Here is a 17,327-nt window from a genome sequence, read left to right as displayed (position 1 = left end):
CTGCTGATAAAGACATACCTGAGACTGGGTAACTGATAAAGAAAAAAGACGTTTAATGGACTCAGTTCCATGTGGCTGGGGAGGCCTCACAATCATGGTGGAAGGTGAAAGGCACGTCTGACATGGCAGCAGGCAAGAGAATGAGAGCCAAGCAAAAGGGGAAACCCCTTATCAAACCATCAGCTCTTGTGAGGCTTATTCACTACCACAAGAGCAGTATGGGGGAAACCGCCCCCATGATTCAAATATCTCCTACGGGGTCCTGCCCACAACATGTAGGAATTATGGGAATTACAATTCAAGATGAGATTTGGGTGGGGACACAGCCAAACCATATCAGATCACACTCCCTGGAGGATTACTTGAACCTGGGAGGTGGAGGTTGCAGTGAGCCGAGATGGCACCACTGCACTCCAGCCTGGGTGACAGAGTGAGACTCCATCTCAAAAACAAAACAACAAAACAAAACAAAAAACACATTAAAATTACAAGGCAGTGGCACTCTGCACCCATGAGATCGGCAAGGAGCTGTCCATGTCGATAATACCTGGTATGGACAAAGAAGAGCGGGAAAGACATCTCACTGCTTGTTTCTAGGGTCATACATCCTACCAGCCTTCATGGAGCAGTGTAACAAAATCCAGGAAAACTTGAAACGTGTACTTACTGCAGCCCAGCAGTTGTGGGTCCACAGAGGTATCCCAGAGAAGCATTCGAGTGGGTGTCCAAAGAATCAGAAACGCCAGCTTAGGGGTTCCTCCCCCAGGCAAGTTTGGGGAGCCCCACCATCAGCCTCCCAGCAACTGTGTCCCCTCCTGCTGCCATAGGAGGCTCCTCCCTCCCTGCTCCTAGCAAGACGGTTTACCTGCCTGTTCACAGCCATGGTTCTCCGCACACCCCACCAGGGCCCTGGGGTTGCCTCTGCTTCGCATTGGCTTTCCTGGCCTCTGGTTCCAGAGCGGCACTTGAAAAATATTAATGCCCCAAGTTGGAAAACCCTGGAGCCAGACGAGGGGCCTCTGCATCAAAGCCAGACCACCCTCCTCAACAGGGATCAATAACCTGGAGCTGGAAGTGAGTTGGGTTCAGGAAATAAGCGTGACGTTGGATCCGAGCTGCCAATTAGCCTGCAGCCCCAGCCCCTGCCGGCGGGCCTGTTTGCTCAAGGTGATGGTCAGCTTGTGGAGGCTGTGAGCTTTTTATGTGCCAACCTGCGCCCTCTTGGCCCCTTCGCCAGGCCATTTAGCTATCTAAATCAAGACATCTCAGTCCACAGTGACTGTTAGGTATTCACGTGCAGGGCCGCCTTTCCTCCCCTTGTAATCTAAATCTAATTTATTGGCCCAGGGACATAGGGAGCAGCCTACGCACGTAGTTGGTGTGCAGTGAAGAATATAATATACAACCTTCCGGTGTAATAAGGCTCTTTATAGAAGGTATTATGTAGGGTCTGGCTTGGAGCGCCAACAAAGCCGTGATTAATTCCTGCCTGGAAAATATCCACAATGCAGCCCTCAGAAGGCTCCGTGGGATCGGGAAGGGGGCTTGGCGCCTCTGAATTCTCACGCTGGTTTTACATCTGGGTGGTTTATAAGATTAGATATGCTTAAGCTCCCTGAGGGCAGGAGCCCTGTTTTATGGGCACCACTCACCCGTCCAGCCATGATGAAAGGTGTTCAATAAACTCTCGCTGAATTAATCTGGATGGAATTGAAGTGAAAAGTTATTCTTTATGCACTATGACTTTGAAGGTTGGCTTCCTCAGCCGACGAGGAATGCTGCCCACCTGCTTCTAAAGCCCTGCTAAGCAAGCTGGCACCTCACTGAATTGCTGTTGCCAGTTGGCCAGAGACAAACTCTTGATCTGTTGGGGCCTCAGTTTCCACTTGTGTGCTGTGGGACAGTGGTGTCCCCAGGGTAAGAGTAAGGGTCACTTGGAGGACATTCATGCAACATTCATGGTACTCACTGCCAGGTGCCCATCTTCCCTGCCAAACACTCAGGGGCACACACCTGACTCAGTAATCCATTCATTCATTCATTCATTCACTCAACAAATATCACATCTCCTTGATTCTTAGATGCACAGCTTTTTACATCACGTGTCTGAAACCAGGACATCTTATAACATTGACATCCATGGCATACGCCAAAGTCATAAACTGAGGTCCGTAGCCGAAATTCTACCTATCACCTGTGTTTATAAATAAAGTTTTATTGAAACACAACCATGCCCATTGGCTTTTGGACAGTCTCTGGCTGACTGCATGGCAGCAGCGGGGTTAAGGGTTGCAGCAGAGATAGCACGGCTGCAAAGGCAGGAGTACTGACACCCTGGTCCTTGATAAGGTGGTCCTTAACACCCTGGTGGTTAAGTCCCTGCAGTGGGATCTGTCAGGGGAGTGGTTACAACCAGTATGGTGGCTTCAGGCACAGATAATGCTGGATTTCAATCCTAATTCCGCCTCCGATCAGCCACATATCCTCCGGCAAGCTACTGTCTGAGTCCCAGGCTCTGAATCTGTAAATGGGGATGTGGAGAAGAGGAAATAAAAGCATAGACAGGAAGCACTGAGTATGGCGCCTGGCACATGGGAAGCACTCAGCATGACAGTCGTCTCCTCCATTATTATTATATCATTGTTATTGTTATTATTATTATTAATGCATGCCAGGCACTGGGCTGTAAGGGGTGGGGAGAGAAAGCATGAACAAAACCACCTCTCTGCTTACAAGGTGAACTTGACAACCCAGAGCACAAGACGGAGAAGCAGGAAAGTGAAATATAGAGAGGTAGATCCTGTGTAGAGGATCCCAGGGGCGGTCACTGACCCAGCTGACAGGTAAGTCAGGGAGGGCTTCTTGGAGGAGGTGATGTCTACACTCAAATTGAGGGATTCCTAGGGAGGAGCCAGTGTTTGAGCTGAAGGTAGGGGTCTTGAGAACCTGCCAGCCCTGGGTTTCAACCCCTAATCCAGTGTTTCCTGGCCGTGCAATCTGAACTAAGTTCCTTATTCACTCTGTACTTCTGTTTCTTCAATTATAAAACACGTATGATGACTACAACGATGACGGCTTCTACTACTACTAGGAATAAGAATAACTGTGCCTCCCTCCTGAGGGGACTTAGCAGCAGTGACTGCACAAACAGTTATCTGTCATTTTCTATTTGCCTGGCTCTGGGGACAAGGGAGGAAACAGACATATGCCTCGTCTTTGGGAAGGGAAGAAAGCAAATAAATGAGTAAAGAAATGCACAATCATACATTTGGGTAAATGCTCTGAAGAACAGATGGAGTGCGGTGATAGAGCGTGGGGGAGGCAGGATGGAGTGGGGTTGAAGACAACAGACGAGGGCGTGAAAACACTCAGAAGGGTGCTGGGCACAAGTGGCAGGTTTAGCTCAGCCCACAACCCCGGCAGTGCCCTTGTCCACCACCCCTTGCCTCCGAGCCCTGGAGAGCCAGTCCAGCTCGGTCCCTTACACCCATTCATCACATCGCTCCCACTGACCGGAGGCGCCAAACCAGCAGCCCAAGAGTGATGTCCCCCGCACAGACAAACTTCATTTGTCTTGCTTGCAAATTGTTTTCATTTCAGAAGTTTGACTTTACTGCTAAAATTTAAAATCCAGAGAGAGCTCATAAAAACCCCCAATTTCCAGCTTATGCCTAAAAAATGGGAAGATCTGGCCATTCTGGACCACTTTCTCTCCTGGCATGAGAAATCTAGTTTGCCACACTCCCCACCCTTCCCTTATCTCATACACCTGTCTGGCGCCCCTCATTTATATTAACTACTTGCCTGGCCCCTTTAGGTCCCTGAGTTTGCAGCCCCTACACCAGATGCTGGAAACTCCACTGGAGCTGACCTGTGCTGGGTATGACCCATGGCCTCTCACATCCACGTCCACGCTTCTCTACTTTTGCTGGGCCCCAGGAGGCCACTCCGTATGGACCATTGGCAGGCTCCTGGGCCCTCTGGCCAGAAGAGGCACCTGTGGGAGACCTGGGGGGATTTACTCTCCTGGCTGTCTTCTGGCCAGGTGGCACTGGCTCTGGATTGCCTTGCTAAAGGCTGCAGCCCCTCCAAGCGCTCCTGCCATGGAGTCACCCTCCCAGGGCTCTGGCCATGGCTCCACCCCTGCCTTATGTCCCTGGAGTGGGAACCGCGCCCGCCATGATGAGTCCTCCTGGACTGCACCATCCCTTCATTGCTTTTTCTAAGCCCTGCCCACATCTGCACACCTTTAATCAAATCTCCTCAAATGACGCCACTCCTGCCTGGCCTCTGATCCAGGCCCACCAGCCCCGGGATCGGGTACACATAAGGTTGGGCGCGTGGGCGGTGCTCAGCACATGGGGCGGAAGGAAGGGATGGACTGCTGCAACCGTGCTGTCTGGGTTTCTCCTAAGACTGTGTCCTCAACCAAGGAGCTGGTCACCTGTAAACCTGACTCTTCACCAACAATCCCTCTGCCACCTCATCAGACTCAGGGCGGAGTCCCTAGAAATGTCTCCCATCCAAGAAATTGCATCCTTCCTTTCCCTAAATTCGCTGGACCACTTCAAATGCACGTTTCATCTGCTCCTAGAGTGCATCAACAAAGCCCATTTTCAATCATGTCGGGGACATGGTGCCAGCCCTCATTACCAGGTCTCCAGGAGGGAATCACAGCTGGCATCAGTGTTTCAGCATGGCCACAGAAAGCCCGTGGCAGGCGCAGTCAACGTCGTGGCCTGCGTTGTGCGGCCTTTGCTAGCTGACAAGCTGAGTTATCACAGAGGCAATGAGGCCCGGACACCTGGCGCGGATGAACGATTTCCTACACCTTCGAGGTGGGAAATAGATGAAAGAGCACCGCCCCTCCCCTGCAGCCCCCTGGGTGTCAGGTGTCCGCAGAGCCTTGTTCCCCAGCCTGTGCTGTGTCCTCCCAGAGGCTGAGCAGCTTTTAACCAAGTCATGGTAGTGACAAACCTTGGCGTGTTCAGTGCCTACTGCATAGGGTTCGCTGCTGGGCTGTCTCCATTTTACAGAAGGACTGAGGCTGGAGTCCACATGGCTCACTCCGAATCACAGAGCTAGCTGGAGGAAGAGTAGCGGTTGAGACTCCCCAGCCTGCAACTGTGACCCACACTGGCCATGATTCCCTCGACCCCTGAGGGAACCAGCCCAGAACTGCCTGAGGGCCTCTGGGAGCTTGGGCTCTTCTTGGAGACCCTGCCTGTCCCACTGATGCTGACGAAGAGGCCAGACTGTAAGGCAGTGAGATGTGAAGCTCAATACCCATCCACGGGTCCCACGAGCCATCTGCAGATATCTGCTTTCATGACGCTCCTTGGATGGCCTTGGGGAGTTGATGGAGGTAGAGACGAGGGCAGCCTGGCATGGGGGGAGATGAAATTCCGACACTAAATAACCCAAGCAGAGCAGCTGCTCCATTTCTGCAGGAGCAGGATGTGAAATGAAGCACGAGCTTGGGGACGGCTCCTCCAAGGCGCCTTGTGAAGGACATTAACCATGCTGGAGTCTGTGCACTCGTCCCTACATTGCACAGCTATTGAGCACATACTAAATGCTAACCTGTGCTAGGTGCTGGGACTGGAGACAAGCAGACAGAGGCCGTGCCCTCAGGAAGCTCTCAGTCAAGCGAGGGAGCACGGACAGTAACAGCTAAGGTCCCGTCCAGGCCAGGGCGATCTGTGCATGGCAAACGTTGTGATGGCAGAATCTGGTATTCCAAGCTCCAGAAGGAGACTTATTCCAAGATGCACATCCCAAACAGCAAACACGCCTTAGAGAAAGCAAAGGGAATGCCAGTCTTTCACTTGCATCTTTTGATAGACAACAGTAAAAGCAGCATCCAAGGGAGCCCCAGTTCACAACACAGTAAAACATTTCTTACACCTATTTCCTCTTCCCAACTCTGCCATCCCACATTTCCCTAAGACTCTTATTTGCTTAACCTCCATCCCCAAAACTCACTCTTGCCCCAGCACTCCACAGCTCTTTCTTCTTCCTCTTTACTTTCTCTCCTAGCTCTTTTTTTTTTTTTTTGAGATGGAGTCTCACTCTGTCGCCCAGACTGGAGTACAGTGGCGCCTCCCGAGTTCCAGCGATTCTCCTGCCCCAGCCTCCTGAGTAGCTGGGACTATAGGCACGCGCCACCACCTCCAGCTAATTTTTGTATTTTTTAGTGGAGACGGGGTTTCACCATATTGGCCAGGCTGGTCTCGAATTCCTGACCTCGTGATCCACCCGCCTCAGCCTCCCAAAGTGCTGGGATTACAGGCGTGAGCCACCGCACCCAGCCTTCTCCTAGTTCTTTTAAATGCAGGTTTGCAGCCTCTCCCCAAGGAAAGGAAGGGGCACTTCTCTCCTCCTTGCCGCTTTCTCAGCTCATGCTGTGAACCTTGGTTTGTAGAAGGTAGCCACGCCGCTCAGTTTACCTGGCCAGTTCTGGCATGCACCTGGTGCCCTGACAAAATGTTTAATAGCTCCTCCTTTCACTCCCCAAAATGTCCCAGTTTGATCAGTAAGTTACATAGTCTCTCTATCAGTATATCACCTCCTGGTGAGGCACATCACCTCCCCCAAGCCCTCTCCATATATGTCTCCTGATATCATCCTCTTTCAAGACAGCCTGCTCTTCCCCCCACATGGGGCTTCTTACTTTGAAATTTATTTTTCAAATTGTTTGAGGGCAGGAAATCTGTTCCCTTTTCCACCTACACTAGGACCTACACAGTGCTTGGGACATTGTAACCCCTAAATACATATTAGTGGATGGATGGATGGATGGATGGATGGATGGATGGATGGGGAGATGGAGGAAGGGAATGAGGGAGGGAAGGAAAGATAAGTGGCAGGATGGTGGGTGGTGAGATGGATATGTGGTGGGAGGAATGGTAGAAGGGATACATAAACGAATGGGTTTTAAGGAAACCAGTTAGGAAGCTAGTGAAGTCATCCAAGGAAGAGAAGGTGGTGACCTGGGAGGAGTTGAAGATGGAGATAAGTGGGCGATTTTGACATGTCTTCTGGAGATGGACTCAAATGGACTTGGCCATGCTCGGTGAAGAATGGACACGAACTCAGGCTTCCTGCTTGGATCCCCACCAGAGCCTTCACTCCCGAGGCATCTTACCTGAGAGGCAACATCTCCGCTGTTTCTTGAAGTAGCAGCTTACTGTCATGAAAATAGTTTCAGAGGCGAACTGGAATGAATGACCCACACCAGATCTGGGAAGCAGGGCCTGTGGGCTGGAAGAGGCAGGCCTCCAGAGTGGCCTCCACTGGCCTTGCAGGCACCTCTCAGTCACTCCTCCTTAAAGGCACAAGAACCATTCCTGGTTAATAAAGAGTCCTTAAAACCCTCCAAAGGTGGAACACCACTCCCACGACACATCATCAAAAGTTAAATGGAAAATCTGGGATCCCATCTATCCGCACAGAGCTCAAGCACCTGATGTTCAGAGTGAAGCGAGTGGCCACTCTGAGCCTCCATTTGCTTCTGTGTAATACAGAGATCATAGCAGTACCTGTCTCCCAAACTGGTTGGAAGATAACGTGGAACGCGGTCACACAAGGCTCCCGGCAGTGCCTCCCTGACCCATGCGGCGACTGCTGTTTGTTCTGGGGCTTTATACACATATTTAAGGACATATTTATTTTATCCCTGTAACCAGCCTCCAGGCTGGTCTTTCCCTTTCCGGTTTGCTGGTGAGGAAACTTATACTTGGAGCACCCCAGCCCCTCTCCAGTTTTGTGCAGCCAGTGGAAGTGGTCACTGTAGGCCCCACATGGATGGGCCAGGTTGCTGTGCCCAGCCCAGACAGAATCCGATGTGTTTTGCTTTCTGAGTTGATCCAGGACAGGAGCCAGCACGCTCTTCCTGCGAAAGACCAAACAGTAAACATTTTTGGCTTTGTAGGCCGTCCAGTCTCCATGGTAAGTATCAAACCCTTGTCCCTCAGAAGCAGCCATGAGCAAGACATCCACAAATGAGCGTGGCTGCATTCCAATAAAATTTTATTTACAAAAACAAGCCCAGGCCAACCCCTGCTGTATCACAGAGAATGAAAATTCTTTAGGTGTACATTTTGCTTCAGATATCAGTTGTCGGGTTTGTTCGCATCCAAGGGTTACAAGTGGGCAGTGAAAGCAGCCCATGTCCGAGTGTTTTCTGTGGGAAGGCAGTAGGGAATTCCTCCCTGACATTTCTCCTGGGGAGGAGGCTGAAGTGGGTTTTCTGATTGAATGTTAAGCTCTCCAAATTGCTATATCCATGGAGACATTTTCTTCCTTCCCTCTCTCAGCGTCTTTTGGAAGCACAAATCACTCTTTCTTTGTTGGTGGGCGGTAAAGGCAGCAGGCCAGGGGATTGAGAGACAGGTCACTTCCCAGAATTACTCTGTGGCCACCATCTTGGAACCACTTTCTCTTGGGAATACATGGATGACGTGAATAAACGTGATTTTCACTAGGAAGAAGGTTCAAATGTGTTCTGTAAAGGGGCATGTTACTTCTGGATGCCAACTTGCTTCCTAGAAATGTTTTTTTTCTGGCTGAGCATGGTGGCTCACGACTATAAATTCCAGCACTTTGGGAAGCCGAGGCTGGCGGATCGTCTGACGTCAGGAGTTCGAGACCAGCCTGGCCAACATGGTGAAACCCCGTCTTTACTAAAAATGCAAAAATTAGCCAGGTGTAGTGGTGGGTGCCTGTAATCCCAGCTACTCGGGAGGCTGAGACAGGAGAATCACTTGAACCCAGGAGGCAGAGGTTGCAGTGAGCCAAGATTGTGCCACTGCACTCCAGCCTGAGTGACAGAGCAAGACTTCATCTCAAAAAAAAAAAAAAAAAAAAAAAAGGTTTTTTCCAGAAGGTAGGGCTAGGAGGTGGTAAGGCTATGACTAAACCTTAGGTCTTCTGTCATCTTTCCATTGAGCTAGTGGCTTCCAAAGCCATCATGCGTAGGTAGCAGGAAGGAATGGGGTAGACGAGGGGAGCTGAAAACGGATTTTTTTGAATTCTGGGCACATTTATAACAGAACTGTAACTGTATAATGTTATGGTATCACTTAACTGACATGTCTACTTTGGAATGTTTATAACTACCGTAAATCAAGAGGCCGCCAAGCCAGGGAGCGGCCACACATAGACATTCCAAGGAAAACATATAAAATAAATAAAATAATCACACCGTATCAACATTCCATTCCCGGCTAGAAAACGGAAAATGTAACTGCCCCTGCAAAAATGCAAGCGCCCAGGGATGAATGTGCTCGGAGCCGAGGCAGCTGGGGCCTCCTCACGAGTGCTCAATAAAGATGTCAAGTGGGAAAAGGTTATGAAGTCAGTAAGAACAAAATGTTTGACCCCATCGAGCAGTCCCGGCCCTGCTACCTGGGTTTGCAGACCCTATCACCAGCGTTCCTTCTTAGGGTCTGTGGGTGGCTGTGATTGTCTGCATTGCAGGGGTGTGGCCAGAACAGTTTTTGTGACTTCCCTCTTTATGACTTCTGTCCAATTTACATTATCTAAAGAAAAATAAAGATTTGTTATCCCCAAGGCATAAAATTCTGCAGATTTACAAACTGTTGGATTTCTGACCTTAGTGATTGTTTTTGGGCTTCAACTACTTTTCTGTCTTGACCAGTGGCTTGTAAAGTACACATCAAAATGAATTCTGGCTAGATAAACATCTGATCATTAAAATTGTGCAGGTCTTTGGTTTGAAGGCAGCCGCCGTAGCGTTCTTAGGACACCTGGTACTTTTCTTCACTCCAGACTCCGGGTGCATGACAGCAGAGGCACAGCCATGAATCCTAAAACTGTAGGGGTTTTTTTGTTTTGTTTTTTAAGTGGTAGCAAAACTCTTTTGAGCCATCTTTCTTGTCTTAGAGCCTTTGAGGTATGTACAAGCTTGGGTAATAAAAACTACCAAAAGTTAAAAATTAATAACCACAGGGATTCATCACATCTTGGAGGACTTTGAAGCAGTCTTCCTTTCTCCCAGGAGAGGACCTTCGCTTTCTGACAGCACTGGAAGAAAATGACCCAGTCGTTTCACCTAAAATCGAGAAGGCTGTTCGGAGGTATTTTGTAGACATTCCACTTTCGTCTTTTTGAGTTTAATGTTTCTTTGTTCACTGAATGAGGCTGGGGTCTGACTGATGACCCCTACCCTTGGGGCTTCTCAAATGAGGGTTCCATCCACGATCTGCACAGACAGCAGGATTCTCTCCCCTCTGGCCCTCCCCCGAACGCTTTGCTCCCTGTCCATGAACAGGAAAGAAAGGATGCCTGCAGAGCACTCCATTTCCAAACAGAACAGGCAGGGATGTCACTTGCAGAATTCCAGATGTTGATATTTGTGTTATTGGATCATAATTACATTTCACAAAAAAATACTGCAAAGAAAAAAAAATGACTGCTCCCTAGAAGTGAGATTTATTGTCCCTTTCTGTCCTTTGTCTGCCTCCTCACGTGGCCTCGTCCCTCACTGAGCCTGTGGTGATTTATTATTTCGGGGATCCCAGAGGGGACACAGCACTGCCTTTCTGTAAAGGTCACGCAGTGAAAGCAGGCTTTATCTGGGTCAGAAGTTGCTTCAGACACCAAGGGGAAACCCTGGATGAAGTTAATCAACACCCACCGCATGGCAGGTCAGTGAGCCCACGCCAGGCGGGAGAGGGTTGACCTCGTGGTGGTCGGATCTTTGTACCACCAGCTGCTCTCCAGATGAAGACATTGATGTTTTCATATCATTTGTGGTTCTGATCTGATCTCCTCTCCCAGAAGAAATCCTAAAAAATTAATGCTCTATGGAATGATGCTTTTAAAAAAGTTATTTTGCTTGGACCTTTGTTTTTCTCCCTTAGATGAGGGGAGGGTGGACCTCACATTTCTCCATAGCCAGCCTCTGATCTGCAAGCTGAGGTCCCGGGGGTACCCAAGTCAGAGTTCAGGGCCTATTGAGCATGACCCACCATGCAGGCAAAAAGGAAAAGGGAGCCAAATGACAACTCCGACTTGCCCCACACTTCCAGTTACGAGGCAAGTGCCCTAAGGCCACCAAGGCACCCGCAGGAGTTGTCCGAGGTGACACTTCTAAGCTTTGGCAGCCTTGAAACCCACAGCCATACCAGCCATGTCTGCGAGGCTACTACATGCGTGACCTTGGAGGAGGGAGGGCGTTTCATCCACACTCAGCGGGCCAGGACCCACGTGCAGACGTTTCAGTTAACCAGCACACGCACTACAGGGAGCATCCGCAGGAAGACTGTTCCGAATCAGAGGGTCCCCAACCCCCCGAAACTCCCCTTTTTCTCCAGTTAAAGGGACACAATCAGGTGGGTAGAGCTGCCCGGGAAAAGCCTCTTACACAATGACAGGAGGGAACTGGTGTGGGCAGTAGAGGGTTCCTGCAAATCGTCTTTAATGCCATTAATAAATGCCCACAAAAATCAAACGCAGCGTTGCCCCTTCCTTGGCTTAGGAAAGAGAGTTAAGAAAGATCATCAGCAGAAATGTGCTGGCCCGTGTAGGTCTGGGTCTGGGACTGGGTATCCGGGGCCAGGGCTGGCAGCCTTTTGTGAAACTAAGCTGGGGGCCCCAGCCCCCGAGCACTCCGGATGGAGCTCTCCTGCGATTCCCAGTGGCCCGACGGCGTGGGCAGAGGAACACGCCGGGATCAGTACAATTATGGTGACTGACTGTCTGCAGCTCAATATTAATCTTTCAAAAAGGCTCTGCTTTGTAGGGAAGGTATTAGGTGGCTCCGACAACTTCTTAAAAACGTTCCTCTTTCTTTATAGAATGTCAAGTGAGATTTCAAAGGGGAATACGTCATAACTGAAGTATGTTTTCCTTAGGGCAATAAACCACCATTGAATTTACACGCCTGCCCCCCAGACCTCTGGATTTCTAGCCAAAATCTTCATCTGTTTTTCAGAGAAACAAAATTAAATAAAAAAAAAAAACAGGTTGGGGGAGGTGTTTCCTTCAAATACAGGGAAGGCCCCTCCTGGGTGGCAGAAGGAAAGTTAGGCAAACTTTATAAATCTAGCAGGAGAGCTGTTTTTGGCAGTGCTGGAAAGTGGAGTGGGGTTTTTCTGTTGGCCTCACTTAAAACATCACCAAATGGGCCCCCCGATGGCCCCGGTCTACGGAGGGGTGGGTGGGCGCCCGTGTGTGGAGGAGGCAGGCTGGCTCTGGCTCTGGACAGCCACCATCCTGTCTAAGCCCCTGCAAGGAGGGTAGAGTGGGAGAGGGTGGGAGTGCATGGGGAGGGAACTCTGGAGTTAAGTAAGGAGCAACAGCTGCAGTCCGGGGGAACAAAAAGAGGCAGGCCCCGATGGATTTCTCATCAACCATGTGGGAGTCATTGGCAAAGGGAAGTGTCCACACACCCCCAGCTCGACCCCCTCCTGCAGCAGCGCCAGCAGGGAGACTCCACGAGTGCGGCAAGCTCGGTGCAGAGATGACCCCCATCCAGGGCCGGTGGCCAGGAGGGTGGCAGGTGAGGGCTCTCTGGGGGAGGAACGGATGTCTTGGGAGACCACAGCTGTGCAGCTGGGAGAAACAGCCAGGGGCTGTCGCCTGCTTTCTGCTGAGAAATGGGACTCGCCCAAGGTCACAAAGTGAGTTAGGAAGAAATAATCAGTTCCTGGCTCTGTCCCTAACAAGCAGAATCCTATAAAAAAGAAGAAAATGACTCTGGGGATTTGAACAAAGAAACCAGGCTATAAATCCACTCTCCACACAGCTGCCAGTTGATCTCCCTAAAATGCAAATCGGATGCGGCCCCGCAGCCCTGAGATGCCCTTCAGAGGCATCCCAGGACCCCTGGGAGAAAGACCTGAATCCTTATCCCTGCCCACAGGACCAGATGGTTCTCAGCCCAGATATCTGGACCCACTGCCAACCCCTCTGTCTATACCCCAGGCATGAGGCCCCCTTGGAGTTCTCTGTTTTTGTCTCTCTCCGTCTCTCTCTCTCTCTCTTTCTCTCTCTCTCTGTTTCTCTCAGCCAGAAACTCATTTATTTAGGCAAAAACGATTTCTCAAGCCTGGCCTTGATACCTGGCCTCATTCTGAACACTCAGGATGCGATGGTGTGTACACAGTCCCTGCCCTCATGGGGCTTCCAGTGACATGAGGGAGGACATTAACCAAATCATCACGTAGATACTTTAAATGTAAATGTATGGGCCGGTGCAGAAAGGTGCAGGGGAACTGAAGGGCATCTAAGAAGAGGCCCTTCTTTAGAGACGGGTTGGGGAGATCTCTGGGAGATGCAGGGTGACTGCAGGAGGCAGGAGGCTCAGGCGAGTCTGAGCCTGGAGCCTGAGAGGAAGGAGGCCCCAGTCCAAGGGGAACAGGGCAGAGCGAGGCATGATGCCTCCTGGTCTCCAGGCTCCCGGCCTTCCCTGCTGTGGGTGCCACCCGCTGCCCCACTCGACACTCGCCTTCCCGACGGCCCTAAGGCTCAAGTCTAGGCTGGGGCTGTGAGTCATGATGGACCATGACAGGTCACAGGCACCAAGCCCTTCAAGGGCAGCTGCCCCTCTTCCCCGCCCCCTTCATTCCCTCTACAGCCTGTGAGGCAGGTGCTGGGAAACTGAGGACAGGAGAACATCAGAAACTTGCCTAAGTTACAAATCTAGGAAATGGCAGAGCTGGGATTTGAACTGGAGGGTGTGGGGTTTCTGACGCTTCTTTCCCTGCCCTCTCCTGCCTTTCATCCCTGCACCTCAGCACCCACGCATTGGCCAGTCCACAATTAACACTGGAGAGAATGAGAGGAAGCGAATGAATGAACAAGCCACTGAGGAAATACGGTTGACTCACACTTCTCTGGGTGATGGCTGGGCCTCTGTTCACAGGGCCCGTGGTGTCCCCAGGCTGACAGGTGGAGGTGAAGTCTCCTGGAGGGGCAGGAAGGAAGCGGATGCTGTCAAAGCCGTAGAAGACACAGTGTCTTAGCTAATTGCCTGGCCTTCTGAGAAGTCGCACAGCCACGACCAGCCCGGAGGTTGAGCTCCACGTTGAAGAAGAAATGTTAATCAGCTCTTAGGGATATGAAAGGATGCCCTGAAACCCACTGACAGCCTCGACAGGGGCGTGGGCTGGTATTGATCAGGAGGAAATCTATTGTTTTGGAGGAGGGCATGGTTACAGGAAAGACAATGTGTTCAGACTGTAAATTCAGGGGTGAGGAATAGATGAATAGGAAGAGAAGTTGATGGAGAATGGAGAATACACATCCTCACCTGTCAAGAGCAAGGCGAGCCAGGACCCAGCCAGGTTTGACCAAATGAGCCGGGCACTAAAAGGCTCCATGCCCAGGTGCATGAGGTGCTCAGTGCTGCCAGAATGCAAATAGCCACAGGCAGATGGGGACCCCACAACTAGAGGCAGTGCCCTCTGAGGTCCAGCCAGCCCCCCTGCAGGATGGAATGAGGCCAGGCACAGGAACAGGGGCGGCTTCACGGGCACACGGCTGTGCAGCCTCACAGGGCCCCATGCTCAGCAGAGGCCCACACTTGGTTTAATATTTTTTGAAGGAGCAACCTTGCATTTTTATTTTTGCACTAAGCCCTGAAAGTTCTGTAGTTGGTCCTGCTTGGCAGGGAAAGCAGTGGACAAAGAGGACATCTTCAGGGATGGATGACAACGGTGTGCTCAGGCACACTTGGGTTCTGCCGCCTGCTTTATGCCTTCCCGATGCACCCATGGGGCCATGGGGCAAAGACTCACTGGGTGTGTGTGATTTCACATTGCCTTACGAACCTGCCGCTAAGGGGGTGCACCTGGGAGACAGTGAAGCGCATCTGCCTGTAGCTTGGGTCACCTGTCTAAACTTACTACTAATTGTGGCCACTTATTCCCAGTGAGGAAGGCTGAGACCTCCCAAAGGTGAGCAGAGGGGCAGAAAAGAGCACTGGGCTTCAGAGGACCCCTTATCTCCCGGGGAAGGGAGAATGCCCCTGGACAGCAGCAGGAAAGCTGGAAAATCCATCCTTTGTCCACTGCCTGAGCCTGGAGCCCTTCCCGGCCCCTCCTGCAAGGGAAGGTAGCTGAGACTTCACAGCGAATGGCCACTAGTCAGCATGGCCTTCATTGCATGAGCTGCTTGCTTCCCAAGATCATTGGCATGAGTCCCCTAGCCAGGGCACCTGGGCATGGTGCCTTCCAGTGCCCACTCACATGATCAAACCCAATGCTTGCCCTGGCATTCAAGGCCCTGCATAATCTAGCACTGCATTCATCTTCCAGCTAGTGCTCTCCCCTCATCTCCCAGGTCACCACTGGGCTGGTCCCCTCGAGCACTTCTCACTGGGCTTGTGGCTTTTCTCTACTGCCCAGAACCTCCAGGTTGGGATTTTGTTCCACCTCCTCTGGGAAGCCTACCTGCCCCGCAGCTTTCTCCCCCTGCCCTCTCCCTGCTCGTGTCTGTCTGTGGGCAACATGGTGCCAGCTTCTGAATTCCCTTCATACTGTTAGCTCCATGATCAAAGAACACACTGGAGTCAAACCTACTTGAATCCCAGCGCTGTGCCAGAGCTGACGACCAGTGGTAAATGAGAGTGACAGTCCCTCCCCAGCAGACAAAATGAGGTAATGCTTGCAAAAGGCATAAAGAAACGAAGGTAAGACAACAGTAAGAATGATAGTCAGTGTCCTTGCTGGTATGAAAAACATAGCAGATCAAAGGCACCATTAAAGAAAGGCAGCTACAGGCCAGGTGTGGTGGCTCACGCCTGTAATGCCAGCACTTTGGGAGGCCGAGGCGGGTGGATCACGAGGTCAGGAGATTGAGACTATCCTGGCTAACATGGTGAATTCCTGTCTCTACTAAAAATACAAAAAATTAGCTGGGCGTGGTGGCGGGCGCCTGTGGTCCCAGCTACTCGGGAGGCTGAGGCAGGAGAATGGCATGAACCCAGGAGGCGGAGCTTGCAGTGAGCCAAGATTGTGCCACTGCATTCCAGCCTGGGTGACAGAGCAAGACTCTGTCTCAAAAAATAAAGAAGGAAAGAAAGGAAGCTATAGCTATAATCCCAGCACTTTGGGAGGCTGATGCAGGTGGTTCACCTGAGGTCAGGAGTTCAAGACAAGCCTGGCCAACCCTGTCTCTACAAAAAGACAATAATTAGCCAGGCATGGTGGCATGTGCCTGTAATCCCAGCTACTCAGGAGGCTGAGGCACAAGAATCACTTGAACCGGGGAGGTGAGTGTGCAGTGAGCCAAGATCACGACACTGCACTCCAGCCTGGGTGACAGAGCGAGACTCCATCTCAAAAAGAAAAAGAAAGTCAGCAGCTACAGATAGAAACATTGACAAAAAGTTATTCTGACAGCCTGCTGTCAGACAAGCTAGAAAAACTGTCTAAACCGGACACAAGCACATAAAAAGACATAGCAACCTGAGACCATGAAAGACCAACACAGCCATAGACCCGCAAGGGACCAGTGTGGCCACAGCCTACCTGCAAGGACAATAGAGTTTATGACCAGCAGTTCTCTGACTGCCTTCCATGGTGGTGCATGCACCATGCAGGATGGCTGAGTCAAATGACAAGAATATATTTAGCTTGTTAAGAAACTGCTGACTTCTTTTCCAACCAGCAATGTAGGAAAATTCCAGCCCTTGGCCGGGCGTGCTGGCTCACACCTGTAATTCCAGCACTTATTGGGAGGCTGAGGCAGGTGGATCACCCGAGTTCAGGAGTTTGAGACCAGCTTGGTCAACATGGTGAAACCCTGTCTCTACTAAAAATACAAAAATTAGCCGGACGTGGTGGTGCATGCCTGTAATCCCAGCTATTCGGGAGGCTGAGGTGGGAGAATCGCTTGAACCCGGGAGGCAAACGTTGCAGTGAGCTAAGATTGCACCACTGCACTCCAGCCTGGGCAACAGAGCAAGACTCCGTCTCAAAAAAAAAAAAAAAAAGAAAAGAAAAGAAAAGAAAATTCCAGTCCTTCTACATCCTCACCAACACTTACTGTTGTCTATCTTTTTAATTTTGGCCATTCTGGCGAGCATGGTGGTATCTCACTGTGCTTTTAATATTCATTTCCCTGATGATAATGATGTTTAACAACTTTACATGAATCGTTTATTACTAATTAGTTATCCATATGTCTTTTTTGATAGAATGTCTTTTCAAATCCTTTGCCCATTTTAAATATGGGTTATTTGTCTTTTTATTATTGAATAGTAAAAGTTATTTATGTATTAGAGATAAAAGTCCATTACAGATATGCGTGTTCAAATATGTTCCCCCACTCTGTGTCTTACGTTTGATTTCCTTAAC

General features: G+C 50.5%; 1 long non-coding RNA gene across 1 annotated transcript in view; it reads right to left on the bottom strand.

Moving 5' to 3' along the window:
• Window positions 1-3,588: 3,588 nt before the first annotated feature.
• The window catches only part of LOC144332202 (uncharacterized), a 58,928-nt gene continuing 45,189 nt past the window's right edge, over window positions 3,589-17,327 (bottom strand). Inside the window, exons 2-3 of the long non-coding RNA XR_013400079.1 lie at window positions 7,148-7,327; window positions 3,589-5,794 (exon numbers count right to left, since the gene is read on the bottom strand). This is a non-coding gene — a long non-coding RNA (uncharacterized LOC144332202). The remainder of the gene's footprint in view (window positions 5,795-7,147; window positions 7,328-17,327) is intronic.

The sequence above is a fragment of the Macaca mulatta genome, chromosome 10, assembly GCF_049350105.2.
Source record: "Macaca mulatta isolate MMU2019108-1 chromosome 10, T2T-MMU8v2.0, whole genome shotgun sequence".
Taxonomy (NCBI): Eukaryota; Metazoa; Chordata; class Mammalia; order Primates; family Cercopithecidae; genus Macaca; species Macaca mulatta.
This window is presented reverse-complemented; position numbering and strand designations above follow the sequence as displayed.